We start from the raw sequence: 18,710 nt of genomic DNA on the forward strand, positions 1-18,710 counted from the left end.
TAAACATAAAGCAATCGATGCAAACAAACCGGCCTCACGCGTCTATAGAACGTGTACTTCCGAAAGTGGGCGTGGCGTGGAGGTGAATTAAACAAAGTAGAGGTGCATTAAACAAAATCAACAGCACCCAAAATTAATTAAGACGGATCTCCGTGAATAAAGACAAATGAGTTCAATTTCAAATAAGAGTTAAGGCGAATTAAGAGGAATCAAAGTAAATTATAAAACATGACTGAGCAATTAAAGGGTATCAAAGTTTTAGTACGAAAGTTTTAAGAATCAAGATGAATAAAAGCGATAATACGAGCCAAAAGGGAATTAAGTTGGAGCCAACTGAATTATGAAGACAACGCAAATTAATAAGGAGCGTATGTGAAAGTCGATTATTGGGAATCAAAGCTTAATAAGATGAATTTAGAATAATCAAAAAGAAATTAAGGGAATGAGTGAGTGAATTAATATGCAACGAAGTTATTTTTGGTGGATGACAGAACGATTGAAGTCGGTGAATCATCGAACTAAAAAAGGGTAATACGATAATAAATTGGGTGATTAAGTGAACCAGGACGAATTACTCAGCGATTAAAATGGATGAGTCAGTGCTGTAACAGAGATGACTGAGCGAAATATGGAGAATGACTAAGCTACTTATGGCAGTTAGTTAAGACAATACAACAAATATTTGAAAAGAAAGAAATTCACTCTCATGTTATTATTAAGACGACCTAAAGGCGAAAGTCTCAGTGGTGACGCATTTAAGACATACGCATGACTTACTTGTTTCAAGTTCTCTTTTATATACATATTCTTTTACGTTCTTGTTATTATTCGATTTCTATTTAATTAAAGAGAAATAGGTTTTGCGCTACATAAATATTTATTTTTATCGCGTCAGTGGTCTTGTTAGCTAAGTCATCCCCCATTTTCCGCTATGGCTTGCTCCTATTTGGCTGACTCATCACGTTTAATTGCTGAGTAATTCGTCCTAATTCACTTAGTCATCCACTCTGTTTCGTAATGCCCTATTTTAACTCGCTAATTCACCCCTTAAATCGCTCTGTCATCCACCTGAAAGGAATTTGTTTCACATTACTTCACTCACCGATTTACTTTATTACTCTTTGAGTAATCTTAATTCAGCTTATTACGCTTTTATTTCCCTCGTTTCACATTGACATACTCTAATTCCGTAAGTCTTCCACTTCAATTCGCATTGATTCCTCTTATTTCGCATTGATCCCTATTGATTTGCTTTGTCATCCTAATTCAGCTGGATCCACCTTATTTCACTTTTGACTCTTGTTATTCGCTTTGATTCATCCTAAATCACGTTAATGCCCTTCAATTGACATAATCATGCGATATAATTCACTTTGAATCCTCTTAAATCCGGATTCTTCTTATGCATTATTCTTATTTCAGTTTGAACCCCCTGATTTGCGTTGTCCTTACTTATTCACTCGGGTGGACGGTAATTCATCTTAGGCCCCGCTGATTCGTTTCATTTAACCCAACTCAATTTGATATACGTTAATTCTTGTAATGATCCGCCTGAATTCACTGCGATTCATATTACTTAACCTTCATTCCTCTCAATTCACCTTGATTCATGACAAATTTCTTTGTCTTCTTCCGCAATTCACCTTGAACCCTTTTAATTCGCTTTGATTCCTGTTAAATCAAGTTTATACCCCTTAGTTCCCTTGTTTATTGACTTTAGGTTACTTTGATGAATGTTAATTCACATTGATCCTTTTTAATTTGCTGTTCCTTACACAGATTCCTTTTGGTTCACTTTGATTCCCGTAATTCACTTCGACATAACTTAGTTCATTAGTCAAACAACTGAATTTACTCTGATTGTGCGTCATGGAAAATGATTCCTCCTAATCTGCTTCGTCCTACTTACTAATTCACTTGGATCCATCTTAGTTCTCTTTCTGATCCTGTTGATTATATTTGATTCACCTTTTAAACTTTGATATCATTTAATTCACTGACTTACCCGATTTAATTCCTTCGAAGCGTACTAATTCACAACCAATACGTATTAATTCTTTTAATTCCTCTCCATTTACTTTGTCTTCTTCCGTAATTCACTATGATCCAACTTAACTCATTTCACTTTTATCCAACCAAATTCTCTTAGTTATTCCCTTTAGTTGCTTTGCTTCCTCACAATTCACTGTAATTCCTCTTAATTTGAGTTGTCTTCCTTCTTAAGTCACTTGATTTTAGCCTAATACAATTTGAATTGTGTTAATTAACTTTGATCTGTTTTTATTCACTTTGATCTAACTTAGTTCACTCAGTTATCCAAGTTTATTTTGATTCCGTTTATTTCACACTGATTCCCGTTCATTCGATCTGTCTTCCTAATTCACTTGTGTTCCTCCTAATTCACTTCGATCACTCTCAATAGTTTAGAGCCGCGAGCCTGCTCTCCTCATCCCACACGGCCCCTTCCGCATTCTCGAAGAGCCCACCTGTTCAACTGTAACCTTCAAGATGTCACAGGAAATAAACACCCTGCCTACTGCTCCCACTTCCCCCCCTTGACCTAGAGCCTTCCTGCCAAAATAATGGATATCTCTCTATATCTCTCAATGCATCTTATCACCCTTTTTTTCGCGGTTTCATCTCCTCATGCCCAGTCATGTGCTTTGGTTCGCTTTGCCTTTGCCTCGCTAAAGACGCTCAGGGGCTTTTTTATACGACAGGTGTTGACTGCTTGTTTTCGCCCAAGTACTTTGAAGGTCGACTAAACTTATAGTGATCATAATCCCATGAAATTATATAATGAAATTATAATAGTAACTATGTTATCCTGCAGCAGCCCTTTTCCCTGTATGCGAGGATATACCCGACTTAATCGCGAACAACCATCTGCTCTCGCTCTGTTCAATGTGGTCATGGACCACAAGGCATGGCCACTTGAACGATGAACACACCCTATAGGGAGTCCGACCGTGGGCTGCCGTCGACCAACTATACCAACACCGGCGCATAAATTTACAGCGCCTTACGCGCGATGACCCGTATCAGGTCGACAGAACGATGACGTGGCAGAGTTTTTTTCCGCACAAAAACGCAGCAGACAGACAGACAGACAGACAGACAGACGATGACGCAGCAGCGAGTCCGACCGTGGGCTGCCGTCGACCAACTATACCAACACCGGCGCATAAATTTACAGCGCGTTACGCGCGATGACAAGTATCAGGTCGACCGAACGATGACGCGGCAGAGTTTTCTCCGCACAAAAACGCAGCAGACAGACAGACAGACAGACAGACAGACAGACAGACAGACAGACGATGACGCAGCCGGTGCCTCGAACAAAGGGTGTCAGGGTGGCCGCTCATGCGCAGATGCAAGCTATCTCGAACCGGGTGTCACGGATAGGCGTCGACCGTGCAGCCCGCGGCACGCCGCTTGAGTGTTATAGATATGTGTGTTGCCGTCTGTACTTGTTCTCGCATTCGTCGGATGATTGGTCGTACGGCAGCATGAGTCGCAGCCGGAGTCCCGTAGTTGCGATGAACATTTTGTACCTCGGCCAAAGTGGAGCACGTCCACTGATTAAACGCAAGCACTGAATCTCCCAAATTTGGTGCGCATCCACTGAGTACTTTTTCGACCTTGATTTTAACACGACATCTGGCGAACGTAAGGGGAGGAACGAAAGTCCCACTTATCTCAGGTCACTCTTGTAACTTCTTTGAAACGCTACGAAGTCTCGGTCACATCCGTGATGAACTTATAAAGCCAAATCAGCTTGATTGTAACCCCTTTCTTATTTGTATGAAACATTAAGTATTTCCACGTGGCCAAGGGCCGTCAGCTTTTCGACGGGAAGTCCGGTTATTGACGTGATAATACAGAAGTGGCTCATTCGAGAAGGGCCCAGCGTAAATACGAGCGCGGTGACGGAGACTTTCGTAGAAATCGGGAGCCTCATATGCAGTGCTGCCAACCTGCGAAAACACTTTTCCCCTAACTCGGTAAAAAAAATTCCCTAGATTTCCCTAGATTTTTGCTTAATGCGGTTATCAGATGTTTCTCAGACCATGCGTTTAGGTGTAACCAAATGGAGCGATTTTTTTCGAGCGACGCGACGAACGATGCGACGAGGATCCGCCATCGCTCGTCCCAATCGGTCGCTAAGGCAGCCACATGAGGGTGATTGTGCAAGCGACGGCGAAATGCGATCCGAATAATTTGGGCACAGCACCCACTACGATTATCGGAGTACACAAGGCCACAAGGATTTTTATGTATGCATTTGTCACAAAAACGGGAAATCTTGCTCTACACAACATTTAAATCAACTCTACACAAAAATCTTGCACTACGAAACAGTGGACTTGTAATAGCACGAAAGTATATAAAAAAGAATAGGAACGAGCACAGACGATGCGCAGTGCACGAGATATTCGAGCGAACAAGTTTATAAAATTCATCAGCCATGTTCTTTTCAAATTTACACCAACAATGTCGCACGTACGAGCGATAGCTTGCTGCATGCACATTCATGGGAAATAGACGTCCGCGCTTCATCGTGAAATTAAAATGCATAGGTATATGAAAATAATTAATGCTAAACTAATAAAGGGCACCATTACACGACTGAAAGCAATAGACCACGTAGACGTAAAAAATTCCCTAGATGTTGACAAATTTTTCTTTTTCCCTAAACAGAACCAAAGTCCTTTAAATCTAGGGAAATTTCCCTAGAGTTGGCAGCTGGGCGGCCATATGAGTCATACGGCCGCCTGGCTAAGTCAGCATGGAGAACCAGTTTCGCACGAGGTTACGTGAGGGCACCTTGGACGTGACCATATTGTGGGTACCAGAACCGCCACCACAGATGATAACAAAGGGCTCCTGCGCTGCCTAGGGGGCGCTGCGCAACCGACTTCCTGTTAGTACTTCTTTCTGGGTAGTACTATACGGGGGTCTCATAGGATCCCGTGTTGACAGAAGCGAAATGAGCTCGATATTTTCGATTTTCATACGACATGGTCTCCAGCCCATCCCCGACGCATCCGACCTTTTCCGGCGATCAACTTGGCATTGGGGAAAAAAGCTTTGCGGTAAATATGTTTACAGCGTCGACAAAAGTGCTGGGGCGGTGACGACGCCCTGCCACTCGCAGGTTCACCGATCGATGGTCGTATGAAGTGAAATTCAACGTGAAAGCTTCTTGTTTAAACTAATACACTTCCTGACAACAACAGCCGATCAAAAAAAAATCGAAGAGTACTGAAATCGGCAATGATCGTGCGTAAAAGTCAGACAGGCCGGCGGACTGCAGGCTCGTGTGCTGCGGCGCGCAGCGCTTTTGCGTACCTGCGCACTATGCGTGCACTTCCATTAAAACACTACTGGTTTGCGTCGCCGTTACGGATACGTGGTGCAGCGCTAGTTTGCCGTTTTATTGCGTGGATCAGTGGCAAAATGCAGCCAGCGTCAAAAGCGTGAAATCTGTTTTGTGATTCCGAAAGTGTAAAACAAAGTGGTCGGGCGAACTGAGTGGCCGTCCTGTTTCTTTGCTTGCTCTCACATTATTTAACTACGCTCTTGCATCATATATTCCCAGTTCGCACTTAATAGACTAGAATAGGGGTCGGCAACGTTTTGAGGTATAGTTCAGGGTTGCATGAAGTCGACACGGCGGAGAGCTTGACTGAAAATCGGGTGGGAGGAGGAGGGTGGCTTTGAAGGCAAAGAGAAAAAAATCAGCGAATTGCCAATAGTATTGGGCAATAATTTAGCGAAGTGTGAAGATGGCGACAGAGCAACGGGAAGCGACTAATTCTATGTCCTTGTCTCGTCGTCTAACCCCATTTGAGGTAAAAAACTGCAGCGTGTCGGCGTTCAGATTGTTTGTGACAGGGATGGTTGGGGGTTCTGACGACGCGCTAGGGGCCGCATAATACAGCCCCGCGGGCCGTAGGTTGCCGACCTCTGTACTAGAATATAACGAACACAGTCAGTGACGATCGTATGTACATATTTGCGCCGCGCACCGTGTATGCGACTGTGTTGTGTTATGTAAATATAGAAGTACACATCCAAGCACGCAGCGGACGTGCGATTTGGTGCTTGTTTTGCGTCCTTTAATTGCGCTTAATTTGTTTATTTGACGCTATTGCCTCACCTACTCGCTGGTATACATGTACCCTGCCGTTCGTAAATCGTGCGGCGTAAAATGTTGAGCAAGAACCATTTAGTTTGTGAAAATACAAAACAAAATCTCCACTCGTTTTCAAGGCGGTGCCAGGCCAGCAGTGTCAGCTGAGTCGGCGGCGCTCCTCGCGTTCGCTTGCATGAAGCAACCATTTACGGTTACCTCAGGCTATTCGCCCCGAAATCGAACACAGTCGGCCCTTGGCGGCCGCAGGACGAACCGCTCCTAGTGTGGATGGCGCTCTCGCGTCGTCTGCTCGTTCACGTTGCGCGCGGTGCAAGACGCGTGCTGCACAAGATAAATAATGTGCGCCTGTTTCGCACTAAGCAGTGGCATAGTTACCTCTGCTTGCGGATTTTGTCTTGAAACGCAATAATCAGCAGCCGTTGGGGGATAACGCGCTAGTTTAGCTCCACTAAACATCGTCGCCGTTGTCACCGCTTGAGCGTGAAACGTGATGTAAACATTGTTTCGCCACATTGCGCTTTTCTTATTGATGAGTGCAGTCGTTCGCCGTTTCGGGAACGTCAAAGGGTGCTTTTTGAAGGTGGCGTGGTGGTTAATTAAAGGATAAAAGTTTACTGCACGAAACGAATAAGAAGCGACAAGCCCTGTGCATACCCGTACATTTTCCACACCCATGTAAAATGGCGCTGTGTCCTTTTAAAGAGGAGAAACAAACCTAAACACTGCACTAAACAATAAACTTACACTGCACACGACCTGTGCGCTATATCGCCCATAAATTACCGGGGACGTATATTACGCACGCAAGCGCCTGTGTGATCGAATTCTTCCCGTACCCTTTTTAAAAAAATACCATTTTTTGACAGTCGTTGCTTATACTGCGTTGGTAATTTTATGGCTTATTTAAAATACGTTTCTGCGGATGCGCAAGAGTATTTCAGGGGGACTTCTTGGTAAGATTAACCAGTTGTGGGTTTGTGTCTGTCCTGCAGTATTTCGTGTGTCATTTTTAAATACCCATTTTCAAATCACAACATCAATCACCTTGTCCAAAAATGAGTTTCACTCAACATAACCAAATGCCTATTATGGTCAAGTCTTAACCCCTTAAGGTGGACCTAAGTTTAAAGAAAAAAAAAGCCTAATATAATGCACGTTTTTGCCCGCTTGTGTGGACGGTGTGTGCCACAACTCGCTGGATTTTTTCCCCCACGATGCTCGCTTTAAATACCATTTTGAAAAAGGCAAGCCACAATTCCTGGACAATCAGTTTTCAAAATACTGGCGTTTACTTGCACTTGCAAGTACTTCCAAATGCAAGTAATGCTGATCGCCAATGTTTGGCTTTTCCCTTTACTTGGTTTCTTTTTGCTGCGTTTGGAATGTTGGCACAACGCCTCCTCCCCCCCCAAAAAAAAAAAAAACAAAAAAAAAACGAAAAGCACACAAAACTTTTTCCGTGCCTTTTTTAACCAATCCGCAAGAATTAAATGCCAAGACAAAAGCGATGGTTCAGTTTACAGCACGAAGCGGTTACCGGGAACCCGTTGCGCTACTTCGTAACGAGAAGTAAATAGGAATGTTTGACTACATCTGCAACAGGGCAGCTTCAGTTGCCATCTTTATGGTTCGTAAGCGACATTACGCAAGAACGCTAACACATCTCGCTGTTCTAGGCACCTGTTAGATTTTAAAAGAAACGCGAATGGTCAGCAGTGCAGCCGTAACAGAAAATCTGTGCTCACTGTGAGGTACCAGAAGCTTGGTTTACACACGCATGCTTGTCACTTCGCAGAAGTGAAGTAAACAGGAGATGTTGATTGCACTGCGAGCGTTAAAAATTTCATTCACAAATTCACTTGCTATGAAAGCCTCAAATGTGTGACCTGACACCGTTATTCATCAAACCTGCCTTCAGAGTCGCTAAAATTTCATTGAACTACAGCTGCGAGCAAAATATTCGTTTAAACGGCTGCATTTATATCTCTGCGTCGGTTAAAAGTCAGTAATTTTATGTTGCCTTTCGAACACACAAAAAACGTAAGCTCTTAGAAAAAATATCCGGGCAGTGAAGTGGTGTTACCGTTTCAGGGCATCCCACAAATGCAAGAATGCGTCATGTTACCAATGAAAACGATTAAAAATGCCGTTGTAAACTGAATTCCAGAGATCGAGGCTTCCTGATTTGTTTCTATTTATGCTTTTATTGAAGGCTCAAAGCCATAGTCGGTGAAGATCGAGCTTGCTACGAGCCACGGCGTGCAAGTTCATTGTCGTATTTCGGCCTTTATGAGATTCCCGGTGGGTCGCCGCTTTTTCGGCGTAGTAATGAAAACTTATTGTCGCTTCATTGAACGTTGATGAACCGAACTACAGCATACCACTCTTATCTGCGCCTTTCATGCTTACATAAGGCGCGAAAAAGGAATGAAGCGCGCCCCCAGTGTGCATTCCCCCGGGCAGCTCAGCGGAGCATCCACACTAGCAGCGCGACGATGTCGCCACCTACATGTCGATCTCGCGGCGAATATGACGAGCAGCGTTCTGTGTTTATGTTAATTGCGAACTGTTCCTTTGTCGACCGTACGCAAGAAGAAAGAAAGATAATTTTCGTCGGGAAGTTAGACTGTCCCACGTCACGACGATCGTGACAGCTCGCTTAAAAAGCCGATAAATCGGCTTGTTGTAGCTTATATTATTTTGTTTAGCCTCTGCAACTACTTTAAGGGCTATTTTATTGAGTATGCAGTCATTTAAATGCACCACAGCGCGAATAAATTAAGCAACCAACTTTCGTTCTGGCTTGTAATTGAAAAAAAAAAAAAAAAAACATGGAGTGCGGTGAGGGTTGTCTGCTTTTGTACTAGGCGTCGCACACGAGGGGGCGCTGCATGTCGCCAAAACTTCAGCGAGGGAGCCCTGTAGGCCATAGAGTTTCTTAGTAAGTATATTGTAAGAAACTCTATGCTGTAGGCCTTGGCCTGAGGCCCTGTGATATCAACGGCGGAGAACATCGAAAACATGTTGATAACAACTTATAATCGCGGCGTTTGCATTCAGGTTTTGTGGTATGCTTATGAGCAAACCTTAAGTTCACATGGCTTGAAGATTTCAGCACGGTTGGAAATGGGAACATGGAAATGCATACCGTTGCTGTTACCGACCCGTGCCCAAGCACGCGACATGCCGTTTCCAGGTCCCTGCCCTTCCGTGCGATGCAGGACCTCTTTTAATTAAACGTGGTGATATAGACCCCTTTCCGTACCCAATGCGACCTAAAAGATGCTAAACCACCCTCACATACGAAAATATTTCGTAGAACTGAACTAAGGGGGCATAGAATTAAGTGCATTGCATTTCGGACGACGTAAAGGGCTTGTGTAAAGATTCTTTCAAAAAGAAAAAAAAAATAGAAGGCCAAAGCGTGATGTCACCACGCTGATGGTTATCACGGCTCGACCGTGTTCAAAACCGGCGCATACACCGAGGCAGCAAGCAGCACGGGGAAGATGCCGCCGCTTCATGGCCGGCGGCCTGCGCGACTGTGGCTAGGCGTCGAGCGCGGGTTGATCTTGTTTGCGGCCACTGCTGTCACCTTTTCCGCGGCTGTGAGAACGAAGGCCGCGCGGCTGCGCGTATCCTTCGTCTGCCGTTCGAACCAAGGGCGAGAGCGGATGGCCGGTGGCAGGGCAACCAGAGCGTCCTCGCTCGCAGCCGTTACCTCGGCCTACGGAGTCAAACCGTGGCGGAAGGAAAAAAATGTATAATAAATGTTCTCATCGTTTTAATAGTGAGAGGCATTTCCTTCTTCATGTTTTTTTTCTAACCTAAACTGATAGGGACTCGTGCAAGCCACGTTGAACGAGTAAAATTCAACACCGTTTATACAAAAACAATAACGGTGAGAACAGTACTTGTTCCAAAGTACTTGTTCCAACAGTACTTGTTCCAACAGTACTTGTGCCAAAAACAAAGTTTTTGTGTTCGTTCCGGGTTCGAGTTTAGGTACACACTCATGCACACTTTGCGGTTCGATTCACGTTCAGCTCAGGAACAAAAATAAAAATAAAGGTTACGGGCTGTACGGACTCCAAAGAAAAGAAAAAAAAAAGAAAAATACGAACTAGCGCCTTCATGCAGCGCCCTCGGGCTCATTCCAGAGAGGCATTTCCACAAGAATGCTACGGGAGCATAGAAAAAGGCTCTGACAATGGGGCCTGCATGTTCCCGGGGGAGGGGGGGGGGGGGGGGGAGGAGGGGACGTAGAAAGAGGTAGACGTACGAAAAGGGAAGAAGTTACAGTGGCAGCTGTTCAGAACGACGGCGTCTCTCGTCTCGTTTCTCTGTTTCTCTTCGACCGGGCCTATTTTGCATCGCGGCCATGACTGCACGCACACCGGAGGTATACGTTTCATTCGGTCCGTCGTCGTCTTCGTAATCCGGTCCACTTGGCGTTACAAGATGGATCCTGCTGTTCGTATGTGCGGACCGTTTCAACTTGTCGTAACTTACTTCTTCTTATACACGAATGATCCGCTCATGGCTGAATAGTCGGCTCGTCAATGAACAGCCGTACGTCGGACGTAGTTGTGTTCTAGTTTCGTATGCATCTGGGTGTCTTACCGCGGATGGCCTTGGTGGTAGGTTACTGCGCGTCGACCCGTTAGGTATGCGTTGCGACGTGTGGTTAGCGTCGTGTCTGGGCGTCACGCTAGTGCCATACTGGGACTCCGGGCTGTCGTGGGGCTCGGTCCTCGCTGTATCGCTGCGTCCTTTAGGGTTTGCTTTTCTCTTTCTCACCGTAGAGCAACTTCACTCCAGAGGCTGCTGCTTCTAGCTTCCCCACGCGGACTGAGGGACCTTCCGCGCGCAAAGTCCCCATTGCTGCGGTGACTGGGTGATCTGCATGGATGGTGCGATGGCGAATGATTGAAGCGCGCTGGGTGTCGGATGGTCTGGGACAGGTACTCCTCGATCTCTGGATGGGCAAAAGACGACTACGGAAAAGTCTCGCAGTCCGATTCGCTGGTAGGGGCACCGATGGCACAGGTGGCCAGTTTCTCCGGTTACAGTTTTCAGATTACGGGATGATCCAGCGAAAAGCTCTTGCTCCACGCCACGCGTTAGGATGCGTAGCTTCTTCCCTTCGGTACTTTCAAGGTCCCCTTGCCGGAAGAGCCTTTTCGTTTCTTCCACGCACGCAGCAACACTTTCGTTAGGGTGCTGCGTGCGCCTGGATGCCATCTAATTTTAAATGCTTAAACATGTCGGCTCAACGAAGAAACTGTCTGCCTGTAACACTTGATGTGGCCCACTTTCGCCAAATAGGAAGACGCAATTCTGTAACACTTGATGTGGCCCACTTTCGACAAATAGGAAGACAAAATACCCAAGGGCTTTCATGTTTTTGTACGTGTCCAGTTGCATTGCATCTGAAAGAATGTCTGCCAAGCAATGCATTCGGGCGAAGTAATGAAGCCTACTTTAAGAGGCACCAGTATATAGCGATCGGTAGCGATACATGGGATCTTTGGAAGTATTCACTAAACGGAGGTAGGGCCTTCATACTTTGATATGATGCTTTTTATATCGCCCCTAAAGAAATATTTCTAGCAATGAATTGTTGTATAGTAGTGAAACCTCCTTCAAGGGGCTCGGTGCGTAGCTTTTCATCCGGATACATGATGGAAGGGAGATCCGGCCTGCCGAGCGTGCCTATCCGCAGGTGACGGCGTTAGTTTCTTTTAGTGCACAGCGTCGGCCGTGGCGCTGATCATCGGTGAAAGGTGACTATCGGTGATGCGTATGCTGCGGCAGAGATTAGAAAACCACAGACCATGTTGTCAAGGAATGAACAGAGAAACGACCGCTGCGGGGCAATGGGAAACGACATTGGCGGAGGCTTTGGGGTGAGGGGAGCCTCAACTTCAGGGCCATAGAAGTGACAAAGAGGTGGCTGGAATGGTGGTGGAAGAAAAGTAGGGAAGAGATGGATACGTAGGGGGGGGGGGGGGGGCAATCACAGGAATGAGAATTTAGAAGAGCAGGGGGGGGGGGGGGCAGGTGAGGAGGAGATGTAGGCGAGGCAAATCTATTAGGTTGGCTAAGAGTAGGGCAAGTAAGTGGAATGGAACAGGCAAGTCGGTTGCTGACAAACGACGTCCCGATACAAAGGGAGGGCCACTAATCATCATCATCATCATAATCAGGGGGGTACTGTAGTGAAAGGACCGGGGCGGCGGCCGGGGGCTGCTTCAATGCGCTACTGACTAGACTCTCGTGTAAACGAACGGCCGTAGTTTATAACATCGTAATCTTTAAACATATGCGGTGATTGGTGAGCGTCGCAACATAGCCGGCACTTCTAAAGCAGACACAGTGATGCACTTCTTTTCCCCTTAGCGCTACTTGGCAGCATGCGGCTATTGGAGACGTCCCGCACTGGGCGGATCGTTTCTTCAACATCTTCCCAAGAAGTATGCGTGTGATCTTTGGCGCAACAATGGTTTTGTTTTTATAAAAACATTTGCGAACCATCCTTTTGTTGATGTTGCACCCAGTGCATGATTATCAAAGGACAAAGAGGGAGGACCGCAGCCTATCGCGGGATATAAATATCGCAAAAATGTTAGATGCTGTGTTCAACGCCCTTTTCTTAAAGCGCGTTTTTCAACTGTGACTTGAAATTTTTTCCAGCTTTCATACTGCGTTTTGCAAAATTCCGCTCACGGCCCCTTGGATCGCCTGCTTTATGATTTCTCTGGTTGACTGCCAAAAATTAAGACGTAAGAAATTTGATTAGAGTTAAATTGCTGCAAAATCTTAACGGGTAAAAAGTAGGCAACGTTTAAAAGGATCCCCTACGGTTGCTAAAAAAATTAGATACAGAAATACCTCTCCGAAGGCCTTCAGAGAGCTTTCAAACGAATTGTCCGAGTGGCGCATGGCCTTTACACCGGCCGCACTTGTGAGTAAATAGTGGGCCGTGTCAATTGAAAGTTTCCGCGTTGCAAAGCTAAAAATCTCTCCCCCAGACGGTTCACCAGTTGGATCTTAGAAGCAGAAAACTTCTCAAGCAGAGAACCCACCGAAAGCTGCGGCTACAACTGGAAACTCCTCTGTCACGCTCCGCCCATTGCCGGCGCGTGAATCGGCAGGACGGACCACCCTTTGGAGGTTTTTGAACAAAAGAAGTGCGCCCATGCACTCCGTACAGATGGTTAACTAGCAAAGCTGTAACGTGTGGCCAGTGTTTATCCATGTCTCTTATTTCTTCATCATCAAAGTCATCAGTCTTTCTTCATTATACGTTGTGTGTTTGTGGTATTTTCTTTCGTTTACGTTTCTGTTCATGGCGTCGCTAATCGTAAGTGTCCTGGTGCTCGGAAGTGTGTATGACGCGTTGCCTACCCATTTCGAAGTAGCGTGCGGCCGGTGTTTGCCATTGCTACGTTGAAGCTGCTCGTCCCGCACCGCCTTCCCCTCCTGTCCGCCTCTCTCTCTCGCCTTACTTCTAATTATTTCTGCGTACGCAGGACCGCCGGATTTTCCTTCCCCCTGGCCATATAAAGCTTCGTCTAAAAAAAAACGCTCTCAAGACTTCCAACTGCTTTGATGTCGAAGTCCTGGTACGGCTTAAAAGAAAATGTTCTCCAAGCAATGCATGCGTGTGTAGTAGTAAAGCCGACTTTCAAGGGATTCGGTATGTAGCAGAGTGGCTTGCGCATTTATTCGACAAATTTCCCACTGGGGAGGCAGTTTATGCAATTTTTTTTTTGTCTTCCAGTTCCGGTCAAACCAACATTTCGGAGTTGTAACCGCGATTCTCTGCTTTCGCGAATATTTTGCGGCGTTTCTCACCATTATAACACAGCAGCATATGCCAACAAACAGCAGGCAATTACTAACAATAGCTTAAGCCTTATTTAGGTCACGAAGTGTCTGCGTGGTTAACGATGCCAGCGCGAACAAATGCTTTTTATTAATGGTAAATGCACAGCTCCAGCAGAATTGAGCAACTTGGAAAGATATGCTTCAAAACAATCCGGCGTAATCGTAACTTTCTGTAAAATGGGGCTTCATCTGAAATTTTAGTGACTCGAAGACACTTGTATCCGGCAACAGCTCATGCTGCAAGCATATAGCTCGCTGTTTAAACGCATCCCCTAAACGAGCACACTTTCAAAGCTGTACAGATGAAATGCCGGCGCGTAACTTCCTCAGCCAAGCTTTTCCCCCGCAACTGATTGGCATGAATGACAACCAACTTCAACCTTACTGGGCTGAATTCCAATTGACTTCTCAACGAACTTCAAGGGGCCATGCAGACAAAATTCAAGTTTCGTTCGTCAAAAACGCTGCTTTGTCCCGATAACAGCGATAGCAGTTTTTTTCGCAAACTTCAAAAAAATAATCGCGATATTAACGACAACACATGAAGCAGTGGCGACCCCGTAGTACCTAAGACGACACAAAATATCTGCGCGAATGGCGGCCATCCACCGAGGCCACCACCACGAATCATGACTGGGTGGTGGCAGCGGGGCCTCAAGTTCCGTTTGATCGTATCACGAGTGCTAACGTGCAGTTGACACTTTGATAATTACGTCTTTAGTGCGTGCTGATATTACGCAACTGCTGACCCCACTACGTTACTGTAGCGTGAAATATGAAAGCTTTTCAATATTTCTTACCTTTTCTCGTTTAAAGAAACGTCTTTCGTGGCTGGAATGGAGATGAGTGAGTCACCAAAGGCTAGTTTATCCAAACTGAACAAATCTGTATGTTGACTTCGCGGCCCCTTTCTGCCTTATTTGGCCGAAGTTGGACGACACTCGTGTCCTTGCGGGAGAAAGCTGGAAGGATGTGCACCGGTCAGAGGGAGTTAATGCGGTACATTGTATTTATTCGGACACGGAACTGCAACGTGCAGTTCCGTGTCCGAATAAATACAATGTGCAATCTGTTTTGCTCTGACCTCCCGAGTGTCGGAAAAAAAAACCCCGGCAAAACTATCCGCATCGCCGTAGAAATGCCGACTCGTGGTAACACTTTTGTACCTGAGCGAAAAGGCCGTAGGTGCATTGGAGTGGTACAGCAGGAGCTGTTACGACAGCCTCCCTTAAGTGCGACCAAAGAAGGTTGGGTACTGAAAAGTCAAGAAGAATCTCGGCGTGCCCCCTCTCGTGCAGAGCGCAGCCTACATACCGGTTCGGCTGCGCGCTTGACGTGAACCGGAAGACAAGAACATCGTTTCCGTACTTGTAGGCCGTTGTAATTTATGCCGTAAAGTAGGAAAATTTTCAGAGCTTTTATGCTGAACACGCACCCTGAAAAGGTGCTCCTCTGGCAGCGCTAAACGCAAAGAGTCACGTCGCCATCGAATGCACCGACGTAGGCGTGTAAAGTGTTAATGCCATTGCGCAAAGCGAAGGGTGCGTGTGTGAGAAAACAGTATTTTTTTTTTTCAGGCCATACGCGTTTGACCACATTTTCTCGAAATGTGCGAGCAAGTGCTGTTCGACTGTGCCTCGTACGACATTATTTCTAGTGCCAAAAGCTTTCGCTTCATTTCCCAGGAAGTGGCAAGTGCGGAGAGATATCAGTGCGTGCCAAAATGCGTGGTCGTGCGTCGCATTGACAAGGGCATTCGTTCCAATTGACGCCGCCGATCTATATATATATATATATAGTTAAACCTGGATACAACTAAGTTAACAAAACATCGCATTTTTTCGTACATGCAGGTTTTGAGTTAAAGCTCGCGGGAATGAAGCACAACCGAAACCAATATGCTATGCATCAGTGATGTTGAACTCACCCTTGTTCAAGGATATATTTCACATTGAAAAACTGCGTGATTTGCGTTTACTGCTACTACACGGCCCCCGAATTCATAAGCGTAACTATCATTTTTGCTTTTTGATTCTTTCCGGTGCCTTAACGCGTTTCAAGAACCAAACCAATGCTGAAAGGGCGCTCCATGCTCTTTTCTGCAGTCAAAATTGTTGAAGGGATGCTAGCTGGGACACTGTACCGGGCGGTGACGTTCTTCTTTCTCACCGGCGGAGCCGGCATTTACAGTCGCGAACTTGTCTTGAAAAGACAAATCTTTTCGTATTCAGGAAGCAGAAGTCATCCACGAACACATACCACAGATATCTGGGGACACACACGACTACACGCCGACAGGCACGCCTAGCACCTAACCGAAACCGCACTCACACGTGGAAACGCACGAGAGATTGCGGTGCAGGCGAAATTCGCTAAACTAGTGCATTTCGCCAGCCGATTTTTCAGAAAAGTAGCAAGAAACCTTGACTCGTCAGCGTAGCGAATTCGTTACATCCAGGTTAACCGTCGCAGGTACTTCTTTACAGAGGTCGCAAACATATCGGCCTCGATGAAGGTGGAAATGGGGAATCGGAAAACTTCGTTAAATCCAGAAATTCGTTACATAGAGGTTCATTACATCCAGGTTTAACTATATATATATATATATATATATATATATATATATATATATATATATAAATCTAGAGAAAGATAAAACTCACAAAGCGCGCAGAAATAGTATAAGTAAAGAGGTAAAGAGTCGGATACACAGCAAGAACAATAACAAACAAGGTTTACTTACGTAGCGGCAACGGGACTTGCCTTCACCAGAGTAAAGTTACATGATTTTGCTGTCGCAAACATTTGGAACACATTTCTTATACATATAGGTTTGCAGAAAACTGTGAGGAGGAGCGGGAAATGTTTCGGAAAAGGAGAGTACGCATACAGTCGGGCTACGCCTATGTTACAACAAAAAAAAAAGGGGGGGGGGGGGGAGCGAGGGAGAGAAAGGGGTCGGGTTAACAAAGCAGCGTTCAAGGTTGCACCATGACGGGTCAACGTATGCCGTGCGGGCTGCAAGTTCAGACAATGCGGGAAACTGGACAACCGCGGTTTCAAAAGAAAGGGAAGAGTATACAGTAAGGTATTCAGTGGCTGGGGAGACTGGTTGGGGCGGAAGCGAAGATGGGTGTGCCCTCCGCGGATGAAGAGAATAGATAGGGGGCACAAAAGAGCATTTCACAGAAGCTAGCAACTGAACAGGAAATAGGTAGGGTCACAAAAGGTTAAACATGAATAGATCACAAAGAGTTAAACATTCTTAAGTGGTGGTGGGAGCGAGGCCTCCTTCCCCAGGACAAATGGCATTGTTGAGCCCCATTAGGCTAATAAAGCTTCTATATTAGGAGAGTTTCTGCGAATTCTGATGGGAAACTCAAGGGGAGGAATAATGAACATAGTTATAAAAATTATGAAGCCGCCAATTTTAATCGAGGGATAAGCACGTTAGTTTTCCGTAACTTTCATTAATCCCAAGTGTGGCTGACACAAACTTATAAATGAGATAAGATTCCCGAACCTCGCGGTCGTGGTGCGTTTTGAAGGCGGATTCTAAAATTGTTGCTTTCAGATGTTCAAATGCATGCCCGGGACTGTTCACATGTCTTGACAGGGGCAAATAAGGGCAGCTTTTTGCGTGAGAGCGGTGATTATTAAACCGTATTCGGAAGGGCGTTTCAGTTTGGCCGATATATTGTTGCCTACAAACAGTGCACTCTAGAAGATATACGACATTAGCGGAGTCACAGTTAAAGTTACCTTTTATATTTACGTAGTAGTCTGAAGCCGTGCTGGTGGCGCGCTGTGTAGTGGTCATGTGTGGGTATACTTTACATTGGGGTTTATTGCAGGGCATGCAGCCAGTAGTTGCCGGTCGGTTGATACGAGAGTTAGTAAGAAAGTCACCTAAATTCTTATTACGCCGGTAGACAACGCGTGGTGGTTCGGGGAATATGCTTTCCAAGCGGTCACTTTGCATTAGGATATTGTGATGTTTTTTTAGCACGGTTGACACTTTTGGAGCGGAGGATGAGTGGGTTAAAACTAAGTTAGTTTGCGGGTTCCCGTTCGGGGCTTTTTTCTTACAGATTTCGTTACGGTCTAATTGGTTGGCTCGCACAATAGCGTCGTCGATAACTTTTTCCGGGTATTTTTTATTCAGGAGGGCGGTCTTGAGTTCTCGACAGTTTGAGTCAAAGTCGGCTTGGTTTGAGCAAATTCTCCTAAATCGGTGGGCTTGGCTGTAAGGTATTGCTGTCTTGCAGTGTCTGACATGGCTACTTCGGAAGTGCAAATACTGCCGCGTGTCTGTCGGTTTTCTATACAGTTTAGTTTGAAGCCGACCTTCGAAGGTAGTAACGGGGACGTCCAGAAAGTTTACACTGTGTTCCAAATAGGAATGAGCAAGGGAAATACTAGGATGGGCTAGGTTAAATGCCTCAATGAAGGTGAGGAGCTCCGCCTCACCGTGTTGCCAGATCATGAATATATCATCAATATACCTTTTATAGTACATTGACTTTAAATTTTGGGTGTCAAGAAAGTTTGATTCGAGGTGAGCCATAAAGATATTGGCGTAGTTAGGTCCGATTCGAGTTCCCATTGACGTTCCGCTGACTTGACGTAATGAACTCCGTCGAACTCAAAATTGTTA

Source organism: Haemaphysalis longicornis, unplaced genomic scaffold (assembly GCF_048455015.1).
Source record: "Haemaphysalis longicornis isolate Haplotype H1 unplaced genomic scaffold, Haemaphysalis longicornis Haplotype H1 scaffold_1, whole genome shotgun sequence".
In the NCBI taxonomy this organism is placed as follows: Eukaryota; Metazoa; Arthropoda; class Arachnida; order Ixodida; family Ixodidae; genus Haemaphysalis; species Haemaphysalis longicornis.